The following is a 15,706-nucleotide window of genomic DNA, read 5'->3' as shown; positions in this document are numbered from 1 at the left end:
AAATGGAGTGGAATTACCCAATTGATTCTGTTACAGATGTTTTGGGAGGGCGATAAACCACTACAATGGAAATATGGCATTTTTTAGCTTTTATACACGTTAACAAGTATTCTGTAGGACCCTGACCGGTATTTAGGAGGTTATAAACATCAGAGACATACTCATTGCGAATGTAAACCGCTACCCCTCCCGCCCTATTCATACGATCTTTGCGAAACTTTTATAACTTTTATAATTTTTTATATTATAAAGATTTGTAGGTATATCAGGCCCTAACCAAGTCTCAGTTATACAAAATATTTCAAAATCATGATTAAGTATGACATAAGAACGTACATAAAAAAATGAGCAACCAATGTTTTTACATTTACATACCCATTTTTTACAATTTTAGTGTTACCTGCCATTTTGCTGAAAATATTTGCAGCCATTAAATTATAGCACATTACACTGATTTTTATTTCTAACCTCTGTTAGCACTTTTCAGGATTGTTTTTATATGAGGACTATCCTTTATTTTAATCGCCTGATCTCCATCGGTGCTCTTTATGAACACCAAGTTACTCCTGCTCCATACATATAGCCCTTTTGACGAACTTGCTTGGTCTCTTTAAGCAACTGGTACCTGCTTTTATATAATTCTTCATTAACAAAAACACGCTTCATTTTTTGTTTGATTTTGAGTTAAATCCTTTAGAACAGCATTTGCTTATTGAGGTAAATTCTAAGGAAGTGCTTTCTTTCTATTTATTCTTATATGAGTGTTGTAATATCCTTTTAAATTCATTATTCGTGGTTGGCTTCAGATTTAATTTCTCTAAAGGGGTTATAAAGCAAAAAGGAAATTAGTAAAAATAATATAATATAAGAACCAGATAGATAGGACCTTACAAATAAATAAATTTTCTAAAATTAGTGCTTATTAGTTATCTCATAAAAGAGTATGTATATTGGTTCTGTCAAATAAAATGTATAACTGTAACTTAGTAATACCACCTATGACGGGCAAGGTAAATATAACTCCAAAAGACATGATGTGGAATTGAATATTTCCAAATTAGGTTAAAATAATGTAAGATTATAGAAATTTTTATTAATAGACTCCACCCTTCTCCTTCTATCATAATTTAAAAATTTATCATAGAAAAAATGGTTAAATTAAAAATATGTAAAATAGTAGTTAAATTATTGACAAAATATTTTTGAGACCTAATGAGAGGGTCTTTCAGACTTAACTAAGTAGGATTTTATAAACATTTTTTTTTATTACGTTAAACAGGTACATAGGTAGGAATGTACTAATCGCTTATATTTATGTTATTTATTAATAATTAATTGAGAGAAATATAAAGTATAAAGGGCGATAGACTATCTACCACCGTTTATGCACGGGAGAGATAAGTGTCTAAGGTTAAAATATATATATTATTATGAAAATGTAAATACGTTAATTATTCTCGTAGTTTTTGTACAATTTTATTAGTATTCTGTAGTTAAAGTTAATTCATAGGGTTTCTTTAGGGTTCTACTTACGTTTGGTTTATTATTTTTATCTATAGTGTTTAGTTTTTAAGCAGTTCATCTTGTTCGAGAGCCCCATTTTGGCCCCAATTTAGGTTATTTAGGTTATATTATTGTAAATCCCTGTAGTTTTAATTTTCTAGAATTTGTATACTTGCTTGCTTTGACTGTCAGTATTCTCCTAAAATTATTGGTCTCTTTGGGCAAAAACAATGAAGATAATTCTAAATATTTCGAAACTGTTCTATCGGGTTTTAAAAAGGACGCGCTTCGTGACAATTCATTCAGTTTTAATTGTTTAGTCAGTATTTACCTTGGAAAAAATTAAACGAAAGTCAAGGCGAGTTAGGTTAGTGTTTTTTGACGTTGACAATAAAAGTGTGTTCCCTTATTTCGTTACAATATTATATAGATATATATATTTATAAAGTAAAATAGATCAATTACCAAAGGAAAGTTGGAATTTATTTTCATTACACTAATGCAAATGTGACTTAAAATAAAAGTTAGTTACTGTTCGAGGTTCATCTTTGATAAAAGTTTACCTTCTTATAAACATTACCTTTTATGTTTACCATTGTGAAAATCAATTTTAACTTTAACTTAATGTAAAGCAATATAACAACTGTGAACATCAATGTTTTTTTTTCTTATTATTTTGTATTTTAACCTACAAAACTATTTAAAGTAATATTAGAATTGAAAAAAGTAGTTTACTCAACGTTGAAATGGACCCTTAGTGTTTTTTTGTGATAGAAATAAGCTTAAAAATTATACAATATTCAATTTTTATTCATATAAGCAGTCCTTTCAGTTTTAGTATTCCACGGTCCCTTGACATAAATACATTGCGTTGGACAGTTGTTATTTTGGGTCAAATGCCCCCGGTTATTATAGCAGGACGGCACATTGTTGAATTGCATTAAATAATTTAATTAGTTTACCATGTGAGGGCTAATTACTCGAACCTAAACATTATTGTTGAGACATTGAAAATATTATTAATAATTAATATTATCGAATTGTGCAACTTTCGTGTTATTCTTTGGATAAAATATGATTAAAATTATAACTTGATATTTTACAACCTTGCATTTTTAGCGATCACCTGTGTGCCTCAATTTTACTAGCAAATTGTAGGTAAACTTAGAATGTGTAAATACAATATAATTAAGTGAATTAATATTTCGGTGAAAATATAGTAAAATGTATTAAATATTCTGAACTCAATGATCATTGCAGAAACATTTAGGAATAATCCGAATGACTCTGTTAAAGCAATTTAGTGTTAACTATCTTTTAACTTTATCTTTTAACTATTTAGTTATAACAATCCCTTGATACTTATTTTATAGACCAGTAAGTGGGTACAAAAAAAGGTCTTTGGCGTGCAAAAGGTGGGGTAGGAATTATTTAGAAATATAATATTATTTATGAGTAGACCCTCTTCAAAAATCCAAATTTCCAAAGGGAGGAGGGGGACCGCGCGCGCCGCCATCTTGGATTATAGGTACAAAGAAACAGTTTTTTAACATTATCTCCGTAATTGTTCACCTGACAAAAAAACATATTCTTAGCAAAGTTAACGACAATAAAATTTCTTATATTTTATATATTAACAGTTTTTTTGTACGTTTAATATATAAAGAGTTAGACGGACACAAAGATGGTATTCTTAAAAAAATACTCAGAACTCGAGATTTTTCGTATTTATAAACGGGTTTTTTTAATTTTACAAAGTACAAAGTTAAATTAATTATATACCATAAGGGCAAATAGGCAAATATATTATGTCATTTGCGCCTTACACTATTACATATATTTAAAACTATGTCAACACAAGCTAACACAATTTTTACAATACTGTTTTTGGTACGAGGCCCTATGCCCTTTAAACAAATTATTAAAAAATCTCGATATAAATCGAAATTTAAAGAAACTACTATTACAGTTAAGCAGGCTGAAGAAGATGCTGATGTTATGATTGTAAATACAGCGATTTCCTTAGGATCAACATTTGATGCAGTTTTCATCATCGGAGAAGACGTGGATCTTTTAGTTCTACTAACAGCGTTGATGTCGCCACATCTAGACAACATTTACTTTTGCAAACCTGGGAGAGGTAAAAATCCTGAAAGAGTGTACTCTGCAAAGGGCTTATAACAAAAAGAGGCAGCTGAGAACATTCTCTTCCTTCATGCGTTTAGTGGCTGTGACACAACATCGTCCCTTTTTAATCAAGGAAAACTGAAATTTTTATCAATTATTCAAAAATACCCCAAACTCACTGGCATCATTGACGTCTTTAAACAACATGACGCCACACCAGTATGTATTGAGGAAAGAGGAGCACAGTTTCTTCTCGCTTTGTATGGCGGTGACATGGAAAAAGAGACCCTAGAAGAACTTCGATACAAATTTTTTGTAAGATCATCCACAAAAAATAGATTTAATCTTGCCTCTCTTCCACCAACGAGGAACGCCGCACGGTATCATTCATTTAGAACATACCATCAATTTCAACAATGGTATGAAATCCAAAAAAAGGCAGACGACTGGGGATGGAAACCTGGTGCGAATGGTTTTTCTCCAGTAACTATGACAGAGGAATCAGCTCCAGAAATATTATTAAAAATTATTTCATGTCATTGTAAAAAAGGGTGCGGAGAAGCATGGAGCTGAAAAAAAGCTGGACTGAATTGCTCTATTATGTGTAGATTCTGTAATGGTCAGACATGCGACAACACAGAGGTTCTTATCGACAGCGAGGACGAGGATGAGAAACTATTATCAATTGAGAACCCAATTATCCAAAGAACCGGTAATGACTTAGATGACGAAATTCAGGATGAAGACATAAATTAACCGTGACCATTTAAAAGAGAAACTGAAACGTAAATTAAAAGTGAAATATGTGGAAAGGGCCTACAGGGGACACCACGGTAAAAAAAACGCGCCGATTAGCTTTACCTCATGGTGGTGTGGAAATAAGCTTTCAGTTTGTATTGCAAACTGAGTATTGTTTCAATTTCGTGAGAGATATGTAATTAAATATGACATTTTACTACAACGATAGCGAAAAAATATTACCTCTTTTAACAAGGATAACAAAATTTCTGAAATAGCTAAAAACATATTTTTTAAAACTAAAAAATGGTTGTTTGAAGTATTTTTTTAAAGAACTTCATGTTTGTGTCCGTGTAAATCTTTGTATATTAGAGGTATAAAAAAAGGAGGAGGAAAGGTCTTAGAGAAAATGTCATACTTTGTCGTAAAATTAACCATTACGGACATAATGCCAAAAAACCTTTTTTTTGTATGTGTAATCCAAGATGGCGACGTGCGCGGTCTTCCCCCAAGGTCGAAATTTTGTATTTTTGGTCACAGTCTACCCGTAACTAACATATTCCAAAATAACTTCTACCCCACCTTTTGCAAGGTAAAAAGGCTACTGTCTGGACTATTATATTAATACCGGATATTCGGTAAAATTTATCTCGCAAAATTCCTGAGACCTGTCGATTTTTGTTAACTTTTTTTCACATTTTAAGATAGTTTTTGTATTTTTCACCTACAGGGGGGTTTCAAATTAACCCCAACTTTTTTTTTTCAAATGAAAAGCCACTTTTTTTAAACTCTCATTAAAAAGAGCCCTTTTTCTTGATTAAATTGCCCTATTTACTTTTGTGATTATCTAAAAGAGAAATACGAGAAAAAACCATTAAATTATTAAAAGTTGCGTTTAATGTATAAGATGCTCAAAATGAGCACCATTTAAGTACAATATCTAACATATTAAGACATTATCTAACACTTTTGGAGATATTTGTCGGATTTCTTGCCTAATACGTTCTTTGAGTTCATCTAGATTTCCTGGTTTGCTCATATAAATTTGACTTTTCAAATGTCCCCACAGAAAAAAATCAAGTGGGGTGAGATCGGGAGAACGTGCCGGCCACTCGATTGCACCCTTTCTACCAATCCATCTGTTTGGAAAATTGTCATCTAAATACTGGCATACATTACGGGCCTAATGTGGGGGAGCACCATCTTGTTGTATCCAGATTCTTTCATCATACAAATCTGGATCGAACTGACTCGGATATAAGGCACGTAAGACTGGAACTAGTTCATGTTCAAGAAATTCTAGATATCTTTCCCCAGTTAAAGTATCATTGAAGAATATGGTCCCTATAACTTGCCTGCCAATTATGCCAGCCCAAACATTAGTTTTCTGGGGATATTGTGTATTAGTTTCCCTTACCCAGTGTGGGTTCTCGTCAGACCAGTAGCGACAGTTCTGCTTATTAACATGGCCATTTAGGGTGAATGTAGCCTCATCAGAAAAAAGGATCCACTCCGAAGATATGCGATTTTCGTCAATAGCGTTCATCATTAATTCACAGAACTGAACTCGCTCGAAACACGCCAAAAATTTTCCAACACAAAATATTTCGAGACTTTTAATAATTTAATGGTTTTTTTTTTCGTATTTCTCCTTTAGATAATCACAAAAGTAAATAGGGCAATTTAATCAGGAAAAAGGGCTCTTTTCAATGAGAGTTTAAAAAAAGTGGCTTTCCATTTGAAAAAAAAAAGTTTGGGTTAATTTGGACCCCCCCTGTAGGTGAAAAAATACAAAAACTATCTTGAAATGTGAAAAAAAATAAACAAAAATCGACGGGTCTCAGGAATTTTGTGAGATAAAATTTGATTAGTTTTAACTGAATTTATTCCAGTTAAAGTCACCACACTGTATGTTGTCTACTTAAGCTTTCAATTCTCTTATAAGTAATATATACTAGGTTTTTGAAAAAGAAAAATTATATGTATATATTTTAAATTTTTTGTCTTATTATTGTTATAATTGACTGTAAATATTTTAGTTACCTGTTTTGTTTGCTATAACGTCACGTGCGCTCAATTATTAAAAAGAACAAGAAAATAGACTTATTCGCGTACATAGAAAAAATATTAACTGAAACTCGTAACGATAAGTTTCGTTTTATTTATTTTTTAGTTTTTAAATACAATAATTTATTTAAGCTCAAATAGATTTTTATTTACCTAGGAGGATCCTATATAAATATATTGCTATTGCATAAATTTATGCATATACATATCGTACCCCATTGTATATAAATTATATATTTCTATAAATTAATTATCGAATAGATTTGAGTATTTAGAACAAAAAAAGGTTTATTTTAAAATATGTCCATACATTTTCAATGTGCCCTTCTTAACATATAAGGTTCCTTATTTATTAACCTTAATAAATAATTGCCTTATTTTGTACTATAATTGATCTAAAAAATGTAATCATTTGTAATACAATATAAGATTTGTTAGAAATTGCGACTGTTTAGCCATCCACAATAGAGTTTAGTCTTCCTCTTAATATGATCCAGCAGAAGGTGAATAAGTGGTTCAAAAATTAGTTTGTAGTAAAATTTGTTTTTCCAGCCGAAATAATAGCACTCTTGTAAACCGACTTTTAAATCGGTGTAATCCGTAGCAATTGTCTTTGCCAGTAACATTCACGGAAAGAATATAGTTAATGATCTACACTTAAAAATAGGAAATGAAAAGATAACAATTAAAGATAGCGCAAAAAACTTGGGTCTAATTATAGATAATAAATTTACGATTTAAAGAACACGTCACTACAAAACTTAAAATAGCCTATTCAACCCTAAAAATGTTTTCTCCACACAGACATTATTTAAATCAAACAACAAAAAAAAGAACATTATGCGAATCCTTAGTCTTATCTCACTTTAACTTTTGTGACTCATTTAGGGCCCATGCCTTGATAATGAAACAAAACATCGAATTCAAGTTGTTCAAAACTCCTGTCTAAGATTTATTTTTGGTATACGAAGACGCAACATCTTTACTTATAACCTTAAAGATGTAAAATGGTTAGATCTGGCAACACGTAGAGAGCTTCAGTTTCTTTTTATTATTAAATTTTAAAAAATCGCACCCCTCACTACCTCTTAAATAAAATTAAACTAAGAACTTCAGCACATCATGTAAACCTAAGAAAAAGATATCTTGCTGACATTCCAAGACATCATAAGGACATTTTTAAATCATCTTTTTTCTATAATGCTGCAAAGCTGATAAATAAGTATAAAATTAGTGTTCAATTTAGAAACTTAATTTGGAAAAAAATTTTTGTAAATTTGTAACCTATTTAATTATACAATATATGTGACGTAGCTTCTTTTCTTTCGATCTCTCCCACTGTTCTCTCTCTCTTTTTCCCTCTTTATTTTGTAAATATATTCTTATATATATAATTATAAAAAAATAAATAAATAAATATATATAAAACAATAAATAAATAAAACAGTTTACTTCGCGGCTTCAACAGCCTTTACGTAATTGTTAGGATGCTGAAAATTACGCCATTTAATCCCGCACGATTATATTATTATTATTTCTTTTACAGCAATGTAAATATTGAGTTGTTAATTGTATTGGGAATTAATAAACGTTATTATTATTATTATTAATAATTATTAAATATGTTTAACAAAGGGTTTATTATTAGATGTACAGTAATGAGAACTTTTAAAGACAAATTTTAGCCTGATCTGCCTGATCGATCCGTTTGTCCAGAATCACATTTTCTCCTATATCTCCTATATGCTCCTATTATGTTAATCTATGTTTATCTGTATCCTTTTTATAGCGCTTGTACCCTATCTTTTTTCTCGATTTATTCATTATCTAGGTACTAAGCATTATCTAGGACCTCTGCGCATAAATGACCAAAAAACTCTCAAAAATTTACATTTTATTACTCTCTACCTATTTAAACACATGTTTTAGTGTCAGTGTGTTTGACTCGTTTATTTTCGATTTTAAACGATGAAAGTCATACAAAGTGCGACAGAACTATCTACCTGTACATTTAAATATGTTTGTTAATTAGTTCTTTATCCTATGCTTTATCATCACATATTATGCTATATAATTAATTTAAGCTTTACATTTGATTTTTTTCACTCTATTCTTATGTAGCCTATTGTTTAAGAACTCTTTGCTCATATTTCGATTCAAGTCGGTCAAACCCTGTCAAAATTTAAAAAAACTATAAAGATTTTTCTACAGCTTTTGTAATGGGTATGCTCCGGTTGCCGTTCAACAATACCATTGATGATTTCCGCTCAGAGAAATCCGGACAAAAACGTATATTTCAGAATTTTTAACAAACTTTGTGAGATTCTAAATTTAGTAGATGACGCAGCGACCAGGTCACAAAGAATTACTAGGGAATAGGTCAATAAGAGTCATAATTCTCATATATGATCAAGCGAATATCCACACGCAACAGTCGAAACTAATTTTCAGGACAAGTTTTCGGTAACCATGTGGTGTAATATGGTCGATATTTATTTAATTGACACATACATTTTAGAAAATCGTCTCAAAAGGGAGACCTACCTATTGTTGAGAAATAAGTAAAAATATTATTAGAGGAAGTTCTTCTAAACATCCAAATGCAAATGTATTATCACTAGTATAGGGTTCCCGTACATTTTTCTCGTTAGATCAAGCAATATTTAGACGACTAAGGATAAAGAGCATTTAGGACTATAAATTGGTCGCGGTGGTCTTTTTGGATCACCTCCAAGATCTCCTGACTTACTACTGACTACACCACTAGACTATTGTTTAAAAATAAGGTGTACAAAGTGAAAATGACACTATTGTTTGTCGGGAGGCCCTGACTTGACGCTTTAGAAATGCGGCAATATTTGTCAAAAAAAGACATGAATCTCTTAGAAGAGCAACATGAATCTTTCGCAGACGAAATAGAATGTCTTTGGAGGTAATGGCGGTATTTTTTAACACTTGTCAAACCAGCGCTTTAATTAAAACCGTGTTAATGTAGAAAATGTTGGTTTCTAATTACGATTTATGTTGAAAACAAATAATAATTGCATTAGAACATAATATGGGTTTTCCAAATTATTTTCACATGTACAGCTCCCGACAGTGAAAAGTTTCACGAAGATCTGAGAGACCGTATCTCGCGTACAATACGGCAACGTCGCGCGATCTTGCTTTTCTTTTTCGCGTCTCGCAGCGATTCGGCACGACAACGGCGCGACCCGATTGTCTATCGAAACTCTATGTTTGAAAAGCATATTCCCACCCCACCAGACAACAGTTTGTTTCCTTGTTATGGATATTATAATATTTTAAGAAGTAGATTCTTATAAGGAGCGGTAGTAGTAAATTTAGTTGAGAAGAATTAAAAAATATAGTGTTAAAATTTGAAATAATTTAATGCCATGGAATTAAAGTATTGTTTTTAGATGGGTTTGTAGGAAAATTACTATACGACTCCTTCAACCCTATCCAAAAAAAAATATTTTGAATATTTTTTTTTTATATAAAAAAAGACTGACATTATGCCAGATTTACAATTACATTTTTCTATCTTGATTTTAAAACCTCTTATTTATTTGAAGTTTTTTTAATGAGTTTGTAGGATAAATATTCTCCTTCAATCCTATTAAAAAAATCATAACTACTCGTATTTGATTTGATAAACTTTTGACTTAGCTAAAATCAGCACCCAATTAGCAATTTTTCGACGCAAAAACGTTGCAAATTGCAACGCAACGTTGCATTGTTACGTCGTCTTAACTGTAGAGACAACCCCGTTTTACACCAATTTGAAAGAGATTTTTTTGGTTGTCTCAACGTTACGCAGTGACTACCCGTTAACTTTCTAAACGCTTTTGCAACTTTTTTAGAGTTACTGATTTTTGGACGGATGGACGCCATAACGACACAAAAATTAATTACTTTTTTAACAATAAGCTAATAGATAATAGATAACTCCAGTAGGCAGATACTCCAAAAATACAATCTTTTTAATCCATATTTTGAACAGTCCTTATTAATATTTTATATGTAGTGAATTATACGGGTGAATTATAGTGTATAATATAGTGAATTATACGAGTAAAATACCCGTTTTGAAAGATTTACAAACACTTAATTTATAAACGGAACATAGTTTACTATTAAAAGATGTTATTTTAGCTCTAAATAACACGCGCGCTCTAAATTTATAGCGGATTTCGAAAAAAAAACAATAAGTAATTTTTTTATTGGTTACATAAGAAACCCGCTGTCGTTGTCCCTGGTTGGCCTGAAGCAAAAGGAAGAACGGATGGACCCAACCTAAAATTTTAATATTTCAATTATTGTTTACAGTTTGTGGCGTGTATGCAGCACGTTTTTTTTACAAACTTTTAAACAAAAACTTTCATAAAAAAATTCATAAGCTCTTCGAAAACTATAAACTCAGAATGTAATGTTAACATTTTGAGTTCTCATTGCTGCTGCTGCTATATAAATCCTGAAAAATTAAACTTTCTAAAATTTCCCATTGTTTTCAAACTGGTTAGTCTCTTGTGTAAAGAAAGGCTATAAAGTAGAATATAGGAACCATGAAGGAATCCATTTACAAAAAGTAAACCCAGTATTTTAAACTTTAAATATGTAAAATTTAATACAAACCTTCACTGCTACCTTCCGCCACTTCCACTGATTCTACATAATCCATATCAACTTCAGGTAAGACAGGTGTAGGCATTTTTGCTTCCATTGAAAGTTTTTTTTGCATCTGTAGTAAGTGCCAGAATATTTAGTCTTTATATCTCTTCATTGTTTAAAGCAAAATGAATTCCAAACAAAAAATGAATTATAAAAATATAAATTAAAAAGGTTATGTTGAATTGAATATTTTTTCTTCCTCTTATTCTCTCTACCTTTGTTTTTCATTCTCTTCCTAAAACTCTTAGCATGTCAAAAAGCTCCCTCTACAGCGAAAAATGCTTAACACAGACAATCAAGCAAGGTAATACCCATTCGCTAGCAAACGATGAACGTTGTTTTTACTGAATTTTTGATTCAAAAAATTGTACACGTCTGCACGTCGTTGTTTTAAGTCTAAATTACTACTGCTACCATCTATAGTAAAAAAAACGTTGTAAAAACAGCAGAGTTTTACAACAGTTGCGATACAGGTGCAATACGTCGATGTTTGGTCGAAAATAAACGTCGTTGCAAAACCAACTAAATTTTGCTTTGAAAACAACGTTGCAACTAGTGAAAATAAGAGTAATCTCCACTTAGGTGACTGTAAATTGTTACTTGGGCAGCGTCCAATGTTTTTATCACAAATATCAAGTTTCCCTCTGAGACGCCATTTAAATTGAATCTAATTAAGTAAAAACTATAACATATGCTAATAATGACTAATGTGTTTAAATTTAAACTTAAACACCCTGTAGCAATAGATAGAGCATACTGCGAACATATTCATACGAACTTTTGTTTATAAAATTACCTGACGAATCACACATTATCATATCATTTAGTAACTCTATACAGGGTGTCACATAAATAATTGTAAATATTTTAATAGCAGATTTCTTTAAAAAAAGTGAAGTTCAGTTAAATTTTCCTAGTTCAAAAGTCAAATGCAAGTAAGATACGGCCATAGATTTAGCATGTATTGTTTGTCTTTATAACAAAATTTGGAATAGGGTTTTATTTTTATATGGCAAATAAAAATTAATCTTTTTTTAAATTATGTCATGGAGGGCGCCACCAGCAACATTATGTCTTTTTTTTTAAATTGCGTTACTTTTTTTAGGCTTGGAATAATTTAATTTAATATTTAAAATATGTATTGTGTAGACACTTTTGTTGCTTAAAAAAGGTATACTTCAAAAATCTCACTACGATTAACTCTTTTCGATATATTCACATTTAAACTTTTCATTTTACTCAATAAAAAGGACATTCATTAACTATTTAAATTGCTTTATTACACTTCGCCTGAATAATACAAATATTTGCCAGTAAATGATCGTTAGGATCCCCATACATTTTAAATTTTTTTTATCGAAAGATCGTCGAATCTTAGGAAATAATTGCTGATTTCGAAATGACTCCGGAGCAGTTAATATTTTTACCATTAATTTCGTGTATCCCCATATGCAAAAATCCAATGACTGTCTGGACTTCATGCAAGCCAAGATATTCGACTTCCACATGATACGCAATAAGTAATAATGAATAACAATGACTGACAGAACTAACAATAAGAATGCAAAAAAAGGTAATAGATTACGTTACTAATTGTTTGTTTCTGATTTGTCATAACCACTCATCAAAGTAACTGACAAAAGCATAAGCCCTAACAGTGACAATGAAATTTATAATAGTTCATCTTCTCTGGGACTGCTTATTTAACAAATATTTCAGACTAAAGTGGGAAAATTACATTTCATAAGTGTCGAGAAAACGAGGTATAAAAATTTACATTTCCAACATGCAGTCTATAACGTCAAAATGGTCCAAGTTAAATCAAAATGACTTTCTATCTTAGAATATCAAGACCTGTCCTAAGTCGCACACCTTAATTAATGGTTAACTTAGCTAATAGTGTGGTCCTTGAGCTAAGAATTATACATAGTAGTATTGGATAAACCTAATAATTACTTTAAGAAATGTAAATGTCGTTTTGCTTTAACTTGAACCGTTTTGACGTTACACACTTCAAAATGTTAAAAACGTCAGTTTTTAGACGAAAAATTGTACCCCATCCACACAAGCTTGACGTATGTTTTGATTTTGAAGAAAAATTCTTTCCCTCCCTGTAATGCCTTGCGGAAAGTTTTTGATGTGCTACCTACCCCTATGTATTCGACATGCGAGTTTTTAATAGGTTATTTGATATTTCTGACCTTTGTGAAAATTCTTGAACGATGTTATTTTTATGGACGAAAAGACTTGGCAAACGACAATTTCGAGCTGAGTAAAAGTTTATCGTCCGATACGATCCTAAATATGTTTGTCAAAGACCCCGAAGTGGACGATTCTCAGATGCTTGTGGTTGCATATCTTTGAATGGTCCTGGACTAATTAGGCAAATAGAAGGCAATCTGACAGGACCGTTCTCGAAAATATGTTGCTGCATATCGTTGACGTCATCTATTCCAATGGGTTTAAAATCATTTACGACAAGTTACCAATTTGATACCTCACGTGTTATCAGAGAATGGATTGCGCGACAAGAAAATATGCAGATGCAACTGGACAGACTACTAGACATTTTATGCCATATCCATGAGTATTTTTTGAATTTGAATTAAAACTAAGAAATTGTTTATATAAGGTCTAACTTAAAAAGTGAGGTGTAAATTGGCTTATTCGCCCGAAATCATTCTCACAAAAAGGCCTGAAACTTTTTACTGACGGGACCTGTACAATACTCATCTGGGATTACATGCATTCCTCCCGACTCACCCTATATAAATATGAATATATTATGTTCGCTTATATATTTACAACCATAATACCACAATACACAATTACTAGTACATAAACTCGTAAAAATGTCCACGTACGAACTACGCAAGTGGAAGCGGTAACGCGTCACCTTCACACTAATGAAACATTTTTTTATTTGGAGTGGAAACTATCCACTTGTTTGCTGTGGACTTTTCAAAGCCCATAAGTCTTTCGTCTTTTACTAAATATGTTTGTTTCCCACCATCTTCTACCATCCAAGCGGACCCGTGGATTAAAGCTAGTACTAAATATATTACAAAGTAGAAGAGAAAAATTTGTATATAAATAAATAAATCATAATTTTGCAAGAGTAATTTTGTTTTCCAAATTAAATGGAAAATCTAACAGTTATTTCCCTATAAAAAAACTTTATCACCTGGCAGATTTGAGACATAAAAGGACCAAGTCCCTCCGTATGTTACGCTACTGGTATTTTTTTTTAAAATTGTCTTCATCAGTAATTAATAACTCACTAGACTAACCTGCATGCGAAATTTAATTAAAATTGAGCTGGTAGTTTAAAAATTATGATAAATAAAAAAATAATTATTCTTAACATTAACACCCTGTATCTTTGTTATTAAACATTTCTGAGAAAAATTTTATAATGAAAGTCTTTCAAATTCTCTATTACGTATTAAAAATAATTACGTCTAAACTGGACGACCCTGTATAGATATATATAGATTGATGGATGATGGTACCTTAGACGTTTACGGAGAACGGAAAATTAATTTTTTTTTTAATTTGGCGTGATATATTTTAGATAGTCATCTAACGATTAAAAATATTTTTAGCGATACAGCGTTACCGCTTATACCAAAAAGTAGTAGGAACTTTGTTATTTTAATGGAATACCCTTTATATTATTTTATTTTCTGATCCGCTATCGCTTTATGATTGTTTTTGTATAAAGTATTCCTATACCTATCTTTAGTCGTTTTCGAGAAATTAGTTATTTTCTTTATTTTTCGACCAAAACATAGCTCCAAATAAATTTTTATTACTACGGCACTGGAACGCGCCGAAAATTGAAATTATAAACATAATTTACGGCAATATTGTACATTAGTTTTCACTATAAAAATTTGTTCTACGTTATACAGGGTTGCTCAAAATTAGTGGTTTTACCGCTAGATACAAAAATTGTCATATGTGCATTTTTTTAAATGGAACACACTGTATAATATAACATATTCTAAAAGAAATTCAAATTACTTTCTAACAAGATATCATGTTCCTATGTCTAAGAAGTTCGGTTTCTGAAATAAAAGCAATTTTCTGTAAAAATCGGTATATTTTGACATATTTGCCTTACGCGGCCATGAACGGTCATGACCAAACAATGCTATGCTATTGACGTTTCACAATTACATTTAGTGGATCAATAATAGTAATACACTACACGTGAATGTTTCTTTAAAATAGTTACCTAAAAAATAATTGAAATGGAAAGAAATAGTTATTCAAATTAAGTTTTAATGAATCTATTTATTATTCATGGACAATGTGACTAAATTGTCGCAAGAACATGCCGAAAATTCAACGAAACGTCCCCAATTAACAAAAAATGTATAAAAGAAAATTTGCGCGAATACAAAATAACTTTATACAATTTCATAAATTAAGAATGATTTAATTAGTTATTCTAAGATTAAAAATAATTTACATTAAATTTTCAAAATGATTGCTATTGACTTCTAAGCACTTCAAAATACTGCGTTGTACAGCATGTTGTCACTGCTTGTATTTCAGAAGGATCTTGTTCCTGTCATCCAATGCATTGGTC

The sequence above is a fragment of the Anthonomus grandis genome, chromosome 1 (assembly GCF_022605725.1).
Source record: "Anthonomus grandis grandis chromosome 1, icAntGran1.3, whole genome shotgun sequence".
Classification (NCBI taxonomy): Eukaryota; Metazoa; Arthropoda; class Insecta; order Coleoptera; family Curculionidae; genus Anthonomus; species Anthonomus grandis.
This window is presented reverse-complemented; position numbering follows the sequence as displayed.